This window comes from Panthera pardus, unplaced genomic scaffold (genome assembly GCF_024362965.1).
Source record: "Panthera pardus isolate Hobbes unplaced genomic scaffold, ASM2436296v1 HiC_scaffold_7, whole genome shotgun sequence".
In the NCBI taxonomy this organism is placed as follows: domain Eukaryota; kingdom Metazoa; phylum Chordata; class Mammalia; order Carnivora; family Felidae; genus Panthera; species Panthera pardus.
The window spans coordinates 11,350,825-11,368,597 of record NW_026527002.1 but is presented as its reverse complement, the minus strand read 5'-3'; the positions used below and the strand labels follow the sequence as shown (position 1 = coordinate 11,368,597).

Here is a 17,773-nt window from a genome sequence, read left to right as displayed (position 1 = left end):
CAGGTCGTGATTTCGCGGTTTGTGAGTTCGAGCCCCGCGTCGGGCTCTGTGCGCAGCTCAGAGCCTGGAACCTGCCTCTGATTCTGTGTCTCCCTCTCTCTCTGCCCCTCCGCTGCTCATGCTCTGTCTCTCTCTGTCTCTCAGTAACAAACATTAAAAAAAAAACTTTATTTCTGTGCAATTTTGCATTCATCGGTTCTTTCACAGAAATAAAAGGATGGTAGAGTTTATGGGAAAACCGCAGACACGACAGACTTGAGCAGGAAGAGATCATTGACATTTCCACGTTTTCTTATGAAATCTTAGCGTGCACTGTCTCTTGTTGGACTGTGAAACAGACGTCTCAGTCTGCCGTGGAGGGATGTCAGTAACATAACTGATTCGTTCTTTTTGCCTCAGGGAGGAAGACAACGATCCTATAGTGCCCTTGGATGAGAAACGGAAACTTTTGAGCTGCACCTTCAGTTTATCCTCAAAGCCTGCATTGTTTGTCTTCATCTAATCCAGCTTTGATGGACATCTGTGACAGTTGCCTATACACGTGCTCTAATGAAATATTAGAAGTGGCTGTACATTCCGAAGAAACCCAGTGTTGTATCCCCACGTCACTGCTGCTAGTATTCATATTTTTGCACATACTGTTGATTGCTTATGTGTAGAAGAAATGAAACTAGTTTTCAGAGTTGTTATTAATATGAATATATATCATGTATTAATACCGAGACAGGAAAAATACATTCCCGGTGTTAGCAATCCTTCATTTCCTGTCTCCGAGAGAAAATTCCGTCATTCGGAGAATAATGCAATTCTTGATAATAAATAAGAGGTTTGATCAGGAACAGCACACGGCTTGAAAATGGAATGTGAAGGATTAGTAAAAGTCCTATCTCATGTTGTTTTCAGCCCTCATAGCACAATTAATGTCAGGCTGGTTATTATGCAAAACAATTTGGGAGTTAATGCAAGAACAAAATTGCTTTATATATTTCTCAAAGGATCGAATTGAATGTATGAATCTAATTGTATTTATTTGACATATTAGAAGCTCTCGTTTCTAGGAGTTTGAGAAAGGCATAAAAATAGGGTAAAACGTAAGTGGGTACAACATACCAGGAATAGCTTTATTTTCCACGATAGAAGCGTAAATTTAATAGCATTCTATAGTAATTTAGTGTTGTACGTTTCGTAAGACCTTAAGGTATTTTATTCTATGGACTTTAGTATATTGAGCCATTGCTTTCCAAGATGATCAGTAATATCTTTATTTTAATTAATTTTAAGCACTACTGGTAAATGTAAGCATATGCTTAGATGCAGTTAGATGTGACAGAATGAGATAATTTTGTAAAGCGGTAGAGTGCCTGGCACAAAGCGAGTACTTAATAAATGTTATCTGTTGTTATAATTACTGTTGTAAAACCGAAGACTTCATAATCCCAATTCGGAGGGATTTTGTGATGCCAAAAGTTGGAAATCCTACAGGTGCAATAAGTGTGTGTTGTGAGATTTTAGGTGTGTTGGATAGAGGCTGTAGTAGTGAAAACATTAAATACAAATAAAAATATGCTGAGTATCCCTGAAAATGGCAGCAAAGAAGGACTGTGGTGGACCCTTGGGCAGGGAGAGGAGGGACTGGTGTGGCAGCAGAGTGAGGAAAAGCCTGGGCTTGCAAAGGGTCAGGGTCTGTCCTTAGACCAGAAACCGCAGCAGGGCAGCAGCAGGCAGAGCCTCTGAGAAGTGGAGACAAGCCCTGGGAGTCTTGCTTTCTGTTGTTTCTTGTATGCAAAAATAATGAAGAAATGGTTACAAAACTGTCCCGTATTTAAAGACTTAATATCTCCTAGACGCAAACAGGCCACACACGCCGAACATTGGTTGTAGGTATAGCCTCGTTGTACTTGACATCCAGAGACGGCATCTGAAGATCTCATTTTCTTGTGGATTCAGAAGGCACCTTGGTGTTCTTTGGGTAGAGCCTGTGTTCAGGCCCTGGAACAAAACTGGGTGCAGGCACCCAGCCTCTTTGCTCCCGACACAGTTGGTGAGTGAACATCCAGGGTATGTTCTTGGACTTAACGTCCAGTGCTCCTTGCAATCTCTAACCATCTCTCCCTGAAAAAAAACAAAATAGACATAACAAAAAAATAGTTCACATGTCCTTTAGGGTCATAACTAGTTGATTATATTTCCCCCTCCAATTTTTTTTTTTTTAATGGAAGCAACCAAATTTACTTACCATACATTTTTTGAGTCAAAAGACTGAAATGAACTACTTGATTCAGCTTGTGGGGTCCATTGGTGTGGTTGTGTGGGGGCTTTCTAATCTTTGATCTGGAAAACCCCTTCTTCTTTCCACATTTAGGTACCTCAGACTCAGAATATGAATGCTGGTGATAGGGATGCTTACGTAGGACTGAATTTCAAAGGGCCATTTGTACATCAACCAAAGTACAAACAACTGACCTGCAGTCGATCCTGTTTGATGGTGTCCGGGGAAAGAAAAGTAAAAGATACGTAGTGGACCCTGAAATTGAGGAAGGAACTTCCCAAGGCAAAACTGTGTGTGTGGAGGAGTGGTTCACAGGATAAATGACACATTTCATGGATCTTGAAATGTAATTTAGGGTGGGTTTGTTTATCTAACAGGAAAAAAAGGCAACAAACAGGTGCTTTTGTTCACCCATCTCACACATTCAAAAGCGCCTCTGATTCATGGTAATTAATGTACCTGATGGTGTGTAAAGTAATATTATTCTCAGAAGGTTTGTCAATTAAGATAATTTGAGTCTATGTTTGTTGGTCATTCAAGCTAGAGGCTTGCCAGTATTGTTGCTCTTCTCAGAGAACATTTGATTTTGTTGGTTTTCTCTATGTTTCTATAACATATTTTGTGAAGTTCTCCATATTATTTCCTTCCTTCTGCCTGCTTTGGGTTTGGTTTGTGATTTTTCTAGTATCTTATGGTGGAAGATTAGTTATTGGTTTGAGAGGTTATTTTTAAAATAAAGCCATTTACATTTATAAAATTTTTCTAAGCATTGCTTTTTGCTGAATCTTACAAGTTGGTTTTTTTTTTTTGCTGTATTTTTGCTTTCTTCTATTTCTAAGTATGTTCTAATTTGCCTTGTGATTTCTTCTTTGACTTAATGATGATTTAGGTGTGTGTTGGTTAATTCTCACATATTGATGAATTTCCAGACTTCTGTTACTGATTTTTAATTCCCCTCTATTGTGGTCAGAGAACTTACTCTGCATGTTTTCAATCTTTTTAAATCTGTTGAGGGTTGTTTTATACCCTAGCATATGTTTATCCCCGCATGTTCTATGTGCACTTGAGAAGAATGTGTATTCTGCTCTTGTTGATGTGTTCTATAGATGTCTGTTAGGTCTAGTTGGCTTATAGTGTTGTTTAAGTATTCTATTTTGTTGATCTTTCTATTTCTGTTATTGAAAATAGGATATTGATGGCTCTTTTATTATTGACTTATCTATTTCTCTTTTCATTTCTGTCAGCTTTTTCTTTAGATATTTTGGGCTCTATTGTTAGGTGCATATATATGCTTACAATCTTCATGTCTTTCTTGAGGAGTTATCTTTTTATTATTATCATTATTACTTTTAAAGTTTATTTTAGAGAGAGATAGAGCATGAGTGGGGGGGGGGCAGAGAGAGAGAGAGGGAGGGAGAGAATCCCAAGCAGGCTCTGTCCTGACAGCACAGATGTGGGGCTTGATCTCATGAATCGTGAGATCATGACCTGAGCCAAAATCAAGAGTTGGATGCTCAACTGACTGAGCCACCCAGGTGCCCCTCCTTTTATTATCATAAAATGCCCTTCTTTATCTCTAGGAACACTTTTGCTTTACAAAAGTACCTTTTAAGATACTAGTATAGCTATTGCAGCTTTCTTATAGTTGCTGTTTTCATGATTTGTATTTTCCATTCACTCTCAGTCTATTTGTAGTTTTGAATCTAAAGTGTGTCTCCTGTAGACAGCTTAAAGTTGGATTTGATTTTTTCATCCAGCCTGACAATGTCTCTGACTTTTGATTGCGTTGTTTAACCCATTCACATTTAGTGTTATTGTTGATATAGTTGGATTTATGCCTGCCATTTTGCTTTTTGTTTTCTACATGTCTCATGTCTTTTTGGTTGTTCTCTATCCCTCCTTTATTGCTTTCTTTTGCATTACGTGAATGTTTTCCACTGTACTATTTCAATTGCTTTAATTTTTTCCTTTCACTTTCTTTGCACTTTATTTTCTTAATGGCTGCTCTAGAGCTTACCATATTCATGTTAATTCATTAGAATGTACTTCAGATTTATATTAACTTGATTACAGTGAGACCAGAAACACAACCTTTATATTTCTCTATTCTCTCTTCTTCTTTTTGTGCTATTATTGTTAATATTATTATTATGTGCTATTATGTGTATACACACACACACATATAATGACAAACCCAACAATATATTGTTATACTCATTATTTTATATAATTGCCTATTAGAAGCTAAGCAAACAAAGGACAAGTAGATTTTCTTATTTATGCAATTTCTTTTATTAGCCTTCTTATTTACCATTTCTGGTTCTTTGGTTCTTTGAATTTGGCCCTGTGGATTCACATTACCATCTGTATCATTTTCTTAGTCCATTTTCGTATTGTGTTCTCACCTACCTCCTTTATGTTGTTATTGTCAAATGTGTTACATTTCTATACGTTCTAAGCCTAATAGTATAATTATATAATACTGTTTTATACAATTGCTTTTTAAATAAGAGAAGGAAGAAATATACACATATACTGCCTTTTACGATTACATAATTACTTTTATCAGTGCTGTTTGGTTTCTGGTGTGAATTCAAATTACTGTCTAGGGTCACTTGGTTTCAGGCTGAAGAATTTCAGGTAAGGCAAGTCTTCTAGCAACAAATTCTTTTGTTTATGTGGGAATGTCTTTATTTTACCTTTATTTTTGAAAGATAGTTTGATGTATATAAGATTCTTGATTGACAGGCTCTTTGGCCTCCATTGTTTCCATTGTTTCTCATGAGATGTCAGCCATCAAGCTTAATGGAGTTTCCTTCTGACAAGGTCATTTTTATGTTGCTGCTATCAAATTATTGTCTTTTTTTTCCCCTGCCCCTCCTGTTACCTGCCCTTTCCCACCCATTATTCTTACTATGATGTGTCTAGGTATAGATCTTTTGTGTTTATCCTACGTAGAGTTGGTTGTGCTTTGTAGATGTGTAGATTAATGTTTCATCAGTTTGGGTTGTTTTTGGTCATTGTTTCTTTAAGTATTTTTTTCCGTTTCTCTCTCTTCTCTCCTTCTGGTACGCCCATTATGCATATGTTAGTGCACTTGATAGTGTCCCATATTTCTCTGAGCCTGTACTCATTTTCTCCCCTTTCCACTCCCTCCATCTCTTACTTGTTTTTGTTGTTGCTTGCTTTATTTATTTAGTGATTTGGCAGGACTATTTGTATCACATCTGTTACTTCATGCACTGTGGAGCCCCGGGATGTGGTTCCTCAGAAAACTGTAACTCTGGGCATGTGCACAGTCATCATGGGACTACGGTGATGGTAACAGGGCTCTCTTTGGCTGTCTCTTTCCTGATCTCTCTGCTAAGCAGTTTGCCTGGCAAACACACCCAGCTGTTAGGTCCACTCCTAGGTGATTGCTTCCTTGTTTTTGACAATGTCCTGGGGCATAAATTGCTCCATATCTGGTTCAATTAAATTTAGACCCCTTTGCAGGAGTGGTTTTGAGGCCAGCTGTGAGATTTGTTCTGATCATAGGAGGGTTCTTAGCTGTCTCTTTCCATGGTTCTATCTGGTAAACTAGCTAGTGACTTAACTTGCTACCCTCATACAGCTCTGCAACCTTTTTATCGTCCCTTGATTGGGATTTGAGGGAAAGGGAGCCCCATCTTCCTGGCCGTCCCCACCCAAAAGTGGAGATGTATTATTATTTTTTTAATGTTTGTTTATTTGTGAGAGGCACAGAGTGTGAGTGGGGTTAGGGGCGGGGAGGGAGCAACAGAGGATCTCAAGTGGGCTCTACGCTGACAGCAGCAATCCCGATGCGGGGCTGGAACTCACGAACCAGGAGATCATGACTTGAGGCGAAGTCAGACGCTCAATGGAGTGAGGCACCCAGGCACCCCGAGAATGGAGATTTAATCATGCTAAGCTGGAGTAAGAGAAACAAGGGAGTGGGTTCATGGCTCAGTTTCCAAATACTCTTTCTGCTTTTACTTAGATTTAGGAGATTTTCTTGAATAAATGCTGCTGCTTTTGCTGTTATGTCCTTAGAAAAATTTCTAGACTGTTAAGTTTCTTCTCCTCCCCCTCCCCCTCCCCCTCCCTCTTCTTCTCCTTCTCCTCCTCCTGCTCCTGTTCCTGCTCCTTTTTCTTTTCTTTCTTTCCTTTTTTTTTTTTTTTTCAATTCTATCACTTTTGGTTGTTTTGCCAGGGAACAGGTCTGTGGAGCTTCTCACATTGCCATTCTGGATGTAATTTTCCCTCATTTAAGATAGTGTATTCATCAAAATGCCTGGCTATCAGTTCCTTTTGGGAATTTTCACTTGACTGAGCATATATTTCAAGTTTTTGTGTCAAATATCATAATTGTGATTGAGGGTAGACTCGTGGCTTTTGGTAAAGTTCCTCAAAATGAAAATGAACTTGACATAACAATATCATTAACTTGCCGCATTAACTACTCTGAGATCTTATCCCTGTAACTAAAGTCAGTTAACCAGCACGCGCTGATGATTTTCAAGTCTTAGTTCTACAGACTTAATCCCAAGGTGGCATGTGCATAAATGGAACTCCCCCAAAGCCTCATTTTCCTTAGGCTCTGTTCACCTCTTTTAGAACATATCACTATAGCAAAAATCCCTATGAGAAACAACAACCTATATCAATTTAGTACAGAATATCATCTTGGGTCATAGAACAGAACGTTGTGCAAAAGATGAGGCAGGCATTGTACAGCGATGATGTAATGCAAGCAGTAAGGATATGCACCCGGAAACATTCTTTCCTTCTTTGCTAAGTTCCCTTCCTTTGTTCAGAGTCATTTCCTGCCCCACTTCTGTGTGAAACTCTTAAGGGGGACTCACTGAGCGAGGGAGGTGGTGAAATACGACCCTTCAGACGTTTTCAAGAAAGATAAAGACAAAACAGAAAGAAGATATTTTAAATTGGAACATCTGTGTTGTCTCGGGCTTCGCTTCTGTTTCATGAAAGCGTCCTAGAAGTTTCGTACTTCAGGCTGTACGGGAATGCCCACTGGGAAGTGACATTGTTGAGTTTGAAGAAACTTTTCAGTTTCTGAAACTCCAGTGAATCTGTACAAACTGCCTCCTGAGGCTTTTATCTTTCCTGCCTCCACGGAAACAGTACAGCTTTCGAGAGTCTACAGAACTTAAGAAATGTCTTAGAGCCACTCCAAAGACCTAATATGCTTGTTTTACCGCCTTTGGGCTTGATCCAGTTCTGGAATAACTCTGCCGCCTAGTTCCTTTGATAAACTTTAATTGCTTTCAAATTATATTGGAATTCAGTCAGCCTCAATAGGAATTTTCCTGTGAAATTGTATTAGAATCTGGCCCAAAGGGATTTTTAAAAAATGCAGATTAAAGTCCATACGTTGCATGAAAAACACTTCATCTTTTGTAACATAAAGATGCTTCTTTATGGCATAAAGGAGATCTGCAGTATTCTTGTAGCACAAGACTGAGATGAAAATTGATCCCTTGAAATTTCAGTCATATTAAATAAATTTCCGTATGAATACTTTTTGGAACAAATCTCATTTGAATGAAATGATCTTAATACAAAAAATCTCCTGTAGTGTATGTGATTTCTTCACCCTTTTTTCTACTCCTACTCAGAAATTATTTTCATATGAAGTAGTTCCAAATATTCAGTAAACACATTTGAGGCATGTAAAAAAGTTCACATGCAAGTCTCGTGAAGTCTCTCATGGTGGCTTTGCAGAAAGGAACTGCCTCTGCTCTTAGGGTCAATAGTCAAGGTGGCCCAGTTCAGCCTTCACCCACAGCCAGAAATGTGAAGCAGCCTGGGAAAAACAGAGACCAGAGAAGAGAAGCCTGTAAGTCCACGGGTTTATATTTCCTAAGTCCACACAAAGGAGATGTAAATATCGTTCTTGTGGGTAGACTGGTCTTCCCAAGAAGAGAAATTAATATTTTTGAGCCCCAAGGAGGGGATTTTCTGTTCATAGAAGTGTGAGAAAACGTCCTAAGTGGTACTCTGTCGTGCAAGACGATTGGCAGGTGAGCACTTAGCTCTAAGGAATGGTGCATCGCGCACAGGTTAGGGCCATTATTACTGCTAGTCCTTTCACGGAACCACATGTTGGAAAACATTGGATAGACTTTGATTACCCGTTAACTTCCCACTGCAGTTGGGACCCTTGGGTTCCAGCCTTGCATCTCTGCTCTCAGTATCTTCCTCAGACTGTAGGATACATTGCTGCTAACTCACACATCGTTGGCAAGATGATACATATTTTCAGCGGTATCCCGGGAGGCCTTTCCTTTCTTCTGGGTTGCTGGAAGTTGGTCTGTATTTTTACATTCTCATGAATTTGTACTAAATACATTTTTTATCGTTGTACTCACTATAATATAGGAAATTAGCTCAAAGGAGGCAGACCATGTTTAAGCCAGAAGAAACTTTCTTTGTTTCCACATCACCTTTTAAAAATTGTCCAGATAGGATGATATTATTGATTTCTGGGATTTCTTAAGTCTGTCCTCTGATTTCGCCAAGGGAAACTTTCTTTTTTTTTTGACCAGAAGGAAAAAAATGTGTCAAGTACATATGGTCAAACCTATGCGTTTGATGAAGAATTATTTGTACTTTCAGCTTCCTTTAGAATATTTCCGATGTGTTGCACAACACCCTTAACAAAACAGACCTGCCTCACCAGCATCAATTCCACCCTGGGAGGTGGAAAACTCAGGAATAGGAAGCTATGGCACATCTCTACCAGCTGACAGGTGCAAAGAAAGACCCAACACAGCCAAATGGAGGAAAAGCAGGACCTTCAAATAGAAAGTGATATATAATAAAAGAATGTACCTGGGGTAGGAATATAAGTGAAAGAACCCATGAGGACTTCACAAAAGGAACAAAGAAGATCAGTGCAGCCAGACGCACAGTAAAGTAATGGCAGGTCAATACCTTGGATGATTCAAAGTAGTATTCATCACACCATTCTCTGGGCAAAGTTTGTGGCTGACTCCAAGTTATGTGCTCCCATCATGTCGTGAAGTCAGATGGGAAGGTCTTAACGAGGTTCAAGGCATAGACCAAAGCCAGGGGCCTTGATTTGAACTCTGAGTCTGAGTCCTGCCAATGATATGTGACCTTGGGCAATGTACTTAATCTCATTGGGTATCCGTTCTTCATCTTTGGGTCTCAGGATTTAAATCTGAAGTTCATTTTTTAATATTTTAGCACTCATGGGAATATCTGCATAAGTGTTTGCTATTACTATTCCATCACTTATAGGAACGTCTAAGACCATAGAGAAGCCCTTTTACAATTTAGTTGTTTTAATAGTATATGAAAGATGTGTTCGCTTGTTCAACAACTGTTTATGGTGCAGTTTTACAAGTTCCAGGCATTGTGCTAGTTGATAGTGATAGAGTGATGATTGGGTCAGAGCAGTCCCTGCTTTTGTGGAGTGACAGGCATTACGTAGGTAGGCTGCCTGGTGACCTCAGCTTGCCAACCCATTCTGCACTCTTTCTGGAGACTTTGCAATGCACACACCTCTGTGTTCCGCCTCTAAGCATACCAAGGCTACCTAGCCAAGATGATCGATAGTGATGCCATCCAGTTCTGGTTTTTCATTCCTCAATCGGAACACTGAGTAATAGCCATATGGCAAAAGAGCAAACAAGAACTTTTGTGACATTGAGTACAATATAAAGACTGAAGGATTGTCCGGTGGTTTCATTTCCACCCCTTGTTATGGCACGCATCAACTCTGTCCTGAGGTTGGAATGGACCATCCTCAGAGTTCTGTGCTTTCCTAGTGATGGTTGGCAGATTCACATGCCCACGGATGAAGGGGGCACCTCATACCACTAGTGGCCAAGAGCCCTGGCCTGTTGGAGCAGGCCTGCCCAGCACAGTCCCCTTCTCTCTCCTCTTTTGCCTTCTTGCAAAAGGTTGCGCATGCTTTTTGTGCCCACTGGCTCTCCCAGGGCCTTCGAGAGTGATGAACTTGCCTGTGGAGCACATGCCTGAATTAGTAACTCCCATACTGAGAGAGGAGTATCACTCCCCAAGGCAAAAACCTCCTGAGATGTTTCTCATCATTTCTCTTCTTCTCACATATGGGACACTAAAAGTAGCTGTATTCCTTAGGAAGGATCCATCTCAGATAGATGTTTGAATATCAAAATACTTGAGGGGAGATGATGAGCAATAATTTGTGAAGGGTGAGTGAAGCCAGACTCTGAAGTGAGGAGTAAATCTGTTTACCAAGTGTAATTTTATATGTTATTGTTTGTTGATGTAGACACATGATTTAAAAAGTTGACTATGCCTGCTTCTTGTATAGTAGACAGTCTCCCAAGGGTACAACTTCTTGTGTTTCAGAGTGGCGGGGGGACCCTTAGAGATGCAAATGTAGGCAACTAGGCACACACCATTTGGAGCAGAGGAGTGTGAGAAAGATCTCTGCTTGGCAAGGAGAGCTCTGGGGGTAGAGCTGACACTATTTCCATAAAGAGCTAGGGCCTTCTGGGAGAAAAGAGGCCAAAGTCTCAAATGAGTTTGAAAAGTAGGGAAACCATGGGGCGCCTGGGTGGGTGGCTCAGTCGGTTGAGCATCTGACTCTGAAGCTCCACTCAGGTCATGATCCCTTGCGTCGGGCTCTGTGCTGAGTGTGGATTCTGCTTGGGATTCTCCCTCTCTCTCCATCTGCCCCTTTCCCCAGCTTGTGCTCTCTCTCTCTCTGTCTCTCTCTCTCTCTCTCTCTCTCTCTCTCTCAAAAGAAAGGGAAACCTGTGGGAATTCACTGCTTGGGAAGGGCACCCCAAGGCCCAGCAAAGCAGTGCGCCACACGGAGAAGGGCAGGCTATTCGGTGTCACCTAATGGATGCTAAAACCTTAGGATTGTGGGCTAGGGCTGGTTGCAGTATTTTGGGTGCTGAGGCCAGAATCTTCTCAAGATCTCCCCACCCATCACAGCCTTGGGTAACAACGCAGAATACAAGTGACCATGTGGGTTATGGGAGGAACAGGCTGAAGTGCCCAGACTGGCATGAAAACGCTGACTGCTTGGACAGCCTTTCCCAAGGGGGTGCTTAGACTTTCTAGGCATGAGGATATGTGGAGCTACCCGTGCCACATGAAAAAAAGAAGTTATGTGATCAGTTTTGATGCCCAAGCTGGTGAAGGAAGTCTTACTCCTTGTTGACACACAACAAACTAGGAAGAAGACACAGGGGATTGAGATACAAGTCTACAGTCCCTCCTCATGTGGCAAAGGGCACAAATGCGGACCTCTCTGGATCCTTTCCTTCTGTTGCAGATTGTTCTCTTCCAAGCCAACTCCCTTTTTTTCTCATTATAAGTTTTTCCTCAGTGCCAAAAATTCTTAGAGTTTTGCTTGTGTCCTTGTTCAAAGTGCAGCCTTTAAGTCCGGAGTGTTTTTTCAGCAGATTCTTTTGAAGGCTCTCTTTCCACCATTACGTTGTGTGAGATGATGGCTGCCATGTGGACTTGTTAAAGAAAATGGCCACACAAGGCCGCTGGTCTCTGCCCCTCCTGTCCTGTATGCAGGTGCTTGGTGTCCTGGATGGCTGCTTCTTTCTCTCTGGTGGTATCATTCTCCACTATGTCACGATAGATGTTATACTTAGCATCAGTCTGGTTGGAAAAAGTCACTTTCTTGGTTGGAATCTTACTGGAATCATCTCCCACATTCCCTCACAACACCCCAGACTTCCTATGCAGTGACATGAAATCTGGGTAGCATGGGGCAGCATTTTTTAATCAGTGAATTCCCAGGTCTGTGAATGTGAGGTAATGATTAGGTTAAGAATTTCTAGCCTTTCTTTTCTCAAATGGCAATAGAATATTTAATTTCCAAGGGCCACTTAGATGAGAAAGAGTTGAAAACTCGGTGGAAGGTAAGTGCAGTTGTTATCTGGAGAGCTTCCTGTCTTCACTGAATATCAACACTCATTTCTTTTGCTTCCAGTGGAGAGAGAGCGTTTGTTTCGTCTGTGGTCTGTTTCATTGCCCACATCAGTGAGGCCTCTCTCTTCGGGCCATATGGGCGAATGAAAGTAACTTCCTCAATTGCCCACCTACGTTGATAAGTCAGACTTCTTCATAATGATAGAGCCCAAGGCAGACCACTGGAGTTCGTGGATCATTTGCTTCATCTTGGTGTGGACAGAAAAATGAGTAACTTGGCACAGAGGTAGATTTTCAGTTACCCTTCCGCCGCCAAGCAAATATACAACACTAACAGAACTTTCCTGAATTTCTGCCTGAAAACACTCTAGCAAGAGAATCTGAAGCAGATCAGATAGACGGCCATGTGGTTCATGTGAACCGTAAATGACTGAATTTGACCTAGTTCTAGTATATTCAGATTTTAATAGCTTTGCTTTAACTGGGTTTTAGGCAAGGTTCTAAACAAATCAGCAATCCCCGAATTATTGACTCGCAGGGATAGGAAGTGGACAGCACTCTTTGCGGTGGCACGCTGAGTACAGAATTAAGCGACAAGGAGACTTGAGGGTCACCCTGGGACTAAAAGTCTCCTTCACGTACACAATGGACAAGTCGCTTCTTGGACAGGATGTTGGTTTGTGGGAGGTGAGCCAGAATCTAAGTGTGAGTTAACAGTAGTCTTTTTAATTCCATTCTTCCATATTTCTAATTAACCCCACCCTATGGAAACACTATCTTCTCGTGCTCCTTTATAAATTTATATCACAAGCCCCCAATTTTATGGTGTCAGCATCGATAAGTTTTCTCGGTGCACACATTCCATTTATTTTTCATGCCACTCTCTAGTCCGGACCAGTGAAATTTATGTAACAATATATTATTATATGCCTCTCAGCTTCCGCCCATCAGAAATATTTAACAGATACCCTATGTAATACTGTGAAACTATTCCTAAAGGAAATTATTTTTGTGGATGCATTTAGTTGATGCATTGCTTATTATTATTATTTTTTAGAGATGTAGAGATTTCTAGAGTGCAGTCCCACTGACAGGGGTGCCGAAATGTTTGGGGTAAGTGCCACTGCTCACCGAGATGCCTCTTGCGATGATGGCTAGACTCACTTTGAAGCCAAAAATAGAATAAAATAAGGTTTACACGTAGATGGGGTCAGCTAAGTCCATCATGGTGATTTGGCCTAATGCTTGTCAAATAGTCTCCAGTTGTCTTTAGTGTAATGCGTGGCCCGCTGCAGATTTTACGTTTTGGCGAGCAGGCATCCCTATCTACAAATGCGAGGGCAGTTGCGCAGTGGGAAGGCTGTATGGAAGATGGCTGTGGGTGGCATGGACACGTGGCAAAGTCAAGGGCCGTCATTAGGCTCCTCCTTCTGTTGGTTTCTCCTCTTCTGTTGTAAATGAAACATGACTGGTATCATCCGACGTTTCCCCCTTGGCAGGGAGGACGAAGGTATCGTTTACGTATTCAGTGAATATCTGCTGAGTTCTTATCCTGTGTCCATTAGTGTGCTGTGCTAAGGGAAGTTCAACTCTTGCCCGAAACACACCTACATATGATTCAGAGCGTCTTCTGGAGCCGTATGGATGGTGCAAAGGATCTGCTCAAAAAAGAAAAAAAGAACATTCTGAGGCGAGCAGGCACCGTTGCGTTGGGAAGGGGGCCTAGGACCTGAAAGTTGCGGAAGGAGGTTAGAGAGGCAGGTGAGGAGAAGGCGTTCAGGGATGGAGACCAGTGAGAGAAGAGGTGTGGGGGTGCGGGACAAGGTGGCCTGGCACAGAGTGGGTGATGGGCCATGTTAGCGGAACCTAAATATAAAGTGAAGAGATGTTCCGATAAAAGGCAGGTGAGGGAGTCACACTGAGTACTTTGAGAGCCAAATTGTGAAATTTGACCTGTATCTATCTACGGGCGGTAACGAATTCATTGCGCAAGTTAATTATGAGCACATAAGTAGCGCGCACGATATTAGACGCTGGAGAGACCGGAGGATAAAAGATCCACAGCTACTTCCCCAAACAGAGGCAGCAACAAGGCCCAGAGGAGTTTTGAACGTGGGCTTGGTGTTTTCTGGAGATTGGCGCTCCGCGTCGTTCACGGTGGTCTGGAATGGGGGACAGCGGGGGCTGGCAGGCCTGTGGCCCAGAGGTGTGGGCAGGCAGACAGGTCAGGGCCAAGAAGCAGGATGGAGAAGCGGCTGAGGTGGGACAGGTGCCTGGGCCCCTCCTGGCTTGAGAGCCGGGGTCTGAGGCTGCCCAGGCCCCTCTCCTCACGAGCCCCCCGTCAGACAAACAGAGGTGTCTAGACGTAAGTGACGTGCTGCCCCTTGGCCTACTTTGTGGTGCGAGTCATTTGCAGAAACGTTACCTCACTCCTCAGGCTCCAAGAAATGTAAAATAAGTCCCTCACAGGCTTTAAATGCCTTGTTTGTACATGGCTCTCAAAAATTCGTATTGTGCCCACGTCTGCCCTTCTCAGGTAGCATTTAAGCACCTCAAAAAAAGGAAGGACTATTTTCCATCCCTTTGATAAGTTCCCACAGTTCCATAAGTTCCCCCCATATGCCTTTGATGCCTGACAGATTTCCCAACGAGGTAAAACATCCTGAACTCACTGTGGTGCACAGACAAACATCAGTAACAACTAAATCACAAATTGACTTACCGTTTTGGAAATGTACGTTATAACGTGTGTGTGTGTGTGTGTGTGTGTGCGCACCCACATGTATATATTCCACCCCCTGTGGCCCATCCTTTCTCAGCAGTCCTTGCTGAATCCATGATTTCATAGTAAAAATATTTGCAATCTGGAAAACACGTTATCCTAAAGCCATATCACATCGCCCTTTTTCTTTTCTATTTGCTGACGACACAGTTGTTCAGGGTCATGGACTCAGGATGGGCGTGTCTTCTTGATAAAAACTAATGGACATGTGGTGGTTCTATCCGCTTCTGACCTTGTTTCTGTTTTCTAAAAGCGTTTTCTAAGAGGATGCAGAAGCCCGGCCCCCTCAGCTCCCCCTCAGCGTCCTGTAACCCTGTATGTAGGTCTCCATTTTCTCCAGACCCAGGAGACTTCTCCGTGCCATATAAGACGAACCTAAAAGGACTTTGGAGGTGGGCATCTACAAGGCAAAGTAGAGGAGGTGGGAGCTGGGTGTTCCCCTGCTGGCCCGCGGAGAGCTCCTTGAACAGAGCGGTCCCCAGGCTGAGGGGTAATGGAGAGGGAGCCTGAGAGCCAGCCCAGAGGGCAAGCGAACCCACCGTGGTGCTCCCGTGGGGCCATCCCTTACCTGGTCGGTGTCCAGGAAGGTGTCTTTTTGGCTTGTTTTAAAGCAGCGCTCCTTTGCGTATCTGTATTCCTTTAAAAACTGATTTATCCTATGCTGCCTTATGCCACACGAGTGATTTTTCATTTAATGTAGGCTAGTGCACTATTGCTCATTTTGATGGGGATTTGTCTTCAGAATTAATTTCAGTCATTTCTTCTTCTCTTCATATCTTTAGCAACTTGCAAACATTACTTGGAAAGACTGGTTTATATGATTTATGGGATCTTTAAAAAACCATTAATATCTCTTCCTATTCCATAATTGTTTCACTTAAAAGGTGGCAAAATTATACTTTCTTCTTATTTAGAAGCGAACATAAAAAGAAGCAGCGGCATTCTGTTTGGGTGGTAAATACGGGATGAGACCACTGACCCGGATTAGCTCTTGGGTGCGCCTGTTTCAGAGGATTTTCTTCAGCCTTTGCAAATTCAGGAGCAATACTATTATTTTTCTTTTACTTTAAACCGACCAGAGTAGAGCTGGAGCATGAAGCAGTTTTTCACCTGGCGGAGGCTGTCTTTTTGCAGCGGTCTAACAAGAGTGTTGCCCGAAAGCCTCGTCCCTTAAATGTGGCGGTGAGGGGCCATGCCTGGCACGCCGCGTTGCTTTGCCATGACATCTTTCTCTGCCCGAGCATTCTGAAATGACTGGATGGATGCACTGTCTTAAAAGGACAGCCTGCTGTGACTCGTAATCCCGGTGCTGCGACAGTGGGCAGAGCTGCATAAGACAAAAAGGCTTTGTCCCAGCTTCGCGTGAATCACCACTCAAGCATTTAAAAACACGGAGTCCGTTCTTCCAGTGCCAAAGCACTCCTGCTAATGTTAATGAGAAGTCACACATTTTACCTCAAAGCCGGAAGAGATGCCTCAATCTTTCCCCAGGAATCCTAGATGATAAAGACAGAGTCTCTGTCCCTTTTTGTCGTGGAGCGGAAGGGCATAATGGAGCTTAGGCAGAATCTGGCAACGTTTAAAATAAAGCTCTCCATTTGTTGACGCTAGACAAGCACGGTGTCAGCACAGAAATGCTGTTGTCTCCACCTGTGCTCGATACGTTATAGATTTGCCTCTTTTCCACCTTGAAGTGAAAAGGAAAACCGTTTTGATTTTTGCAAGATACAAGGGAGTTTTAAGAACATTTTACAGACACCAGCCACTCATTTTCTCGCTAATTCAAATCACGCGTTTTATCAGTAGCATCAGCAAAGGAAAGGAGACGAGACACAATAGATGAAAGACAGATGGAAATAGTGGCAACGCGATGGGTCTGTTCCTCATCTCTTAAGGGACCACGTTCTGTCGTTCCTATTGAGCTGAACCACCTGTGATGTTGGCTGGCTAAGTGCACAGAAAACGAGGCCTTTTCAAAGTATCAGACCAATTAGCAAATCCTTACAACCAAGAGTTAACAGAAAGCGTTCGACAATAGGGCGGTATTATGTAGCATTGTTCTTCTAAGAATTACCGTTTTTATGGTTCAGTTTTCTATGTCCATCCACGTGGCGAACCCTATTCACTTTGGGAATTTGGGGGTAGTTCTGCATTTTGCTAAAACACAGGAGGCTAAAAAAAATAACAAAATAAAATGTAGAGAGTGAATAAAATACAGGAGGCGAAGCAGGCTCCAGGCTCTGAGCTGTCAGTACTGAGCCGGAGGCGGGGCTCAAACTCCCAAACCGCGAGATCATGAACTGAACCCAAGTGGGACGCTTAACCTACTGAACCACTCAGGTGCCCCAAGATGATCGGTTCTTACGATGAATCTTGGCCTTCTGCTCTGAGGTATCACCATTATTCCAAGTGTATTATTTTTATAATTTATACTAACAGTAAAGGAATAAAAATCCCAGAGCCACCAGCATCCATTTATTTAACAAATGTTTGAGTGCCTCTTGTATCAGGCACTGTTGTACTTGCTGATGCTGGTGATAGAGCAGCAGGGATGTGTGAATTTCAATAGATGCATTTCAATATAGATGCAGGACTGAACCCAGAAACATACTCCAAATGGGAGTCAGCATTTGGGTCCTGGAAAGATGACTACAGATTTCAGTTTCATTGCTTATGTTCCTGGTCAGGAACACCAACCAGGAGGTTAACACCAGGCTATCTGATTCCTTTCTTCGGTTAAGTATTTGTACATCTGATCCAGGTCTGGCCTGATTCTCTTTGCGCTAAAA

General features: G+C 42.3%; 1 protein-coding gene across 1 annotated transcript in view; it reads left to right on the top strand.

The window, feature by feature from the left end:
- The window catches only part of CA8 (carbonic anhydrase 8), an 89,325-nt gene extending 87,762 nt beyond the window's left edge, over window positions 1-1,563 (top strand). Inside the window, exon 9 of the mRNA XM_019421272.2 lies at window positions 400-1,563. The gene's annotated coding sequence lies outside the window, so the exon portion shown is untranslated. The remainder of the gene's footprint in view (window positions 1-399) is intronic.
- Window positions 1,564-17,773: the final 16,210 nt, after the last annotated feature.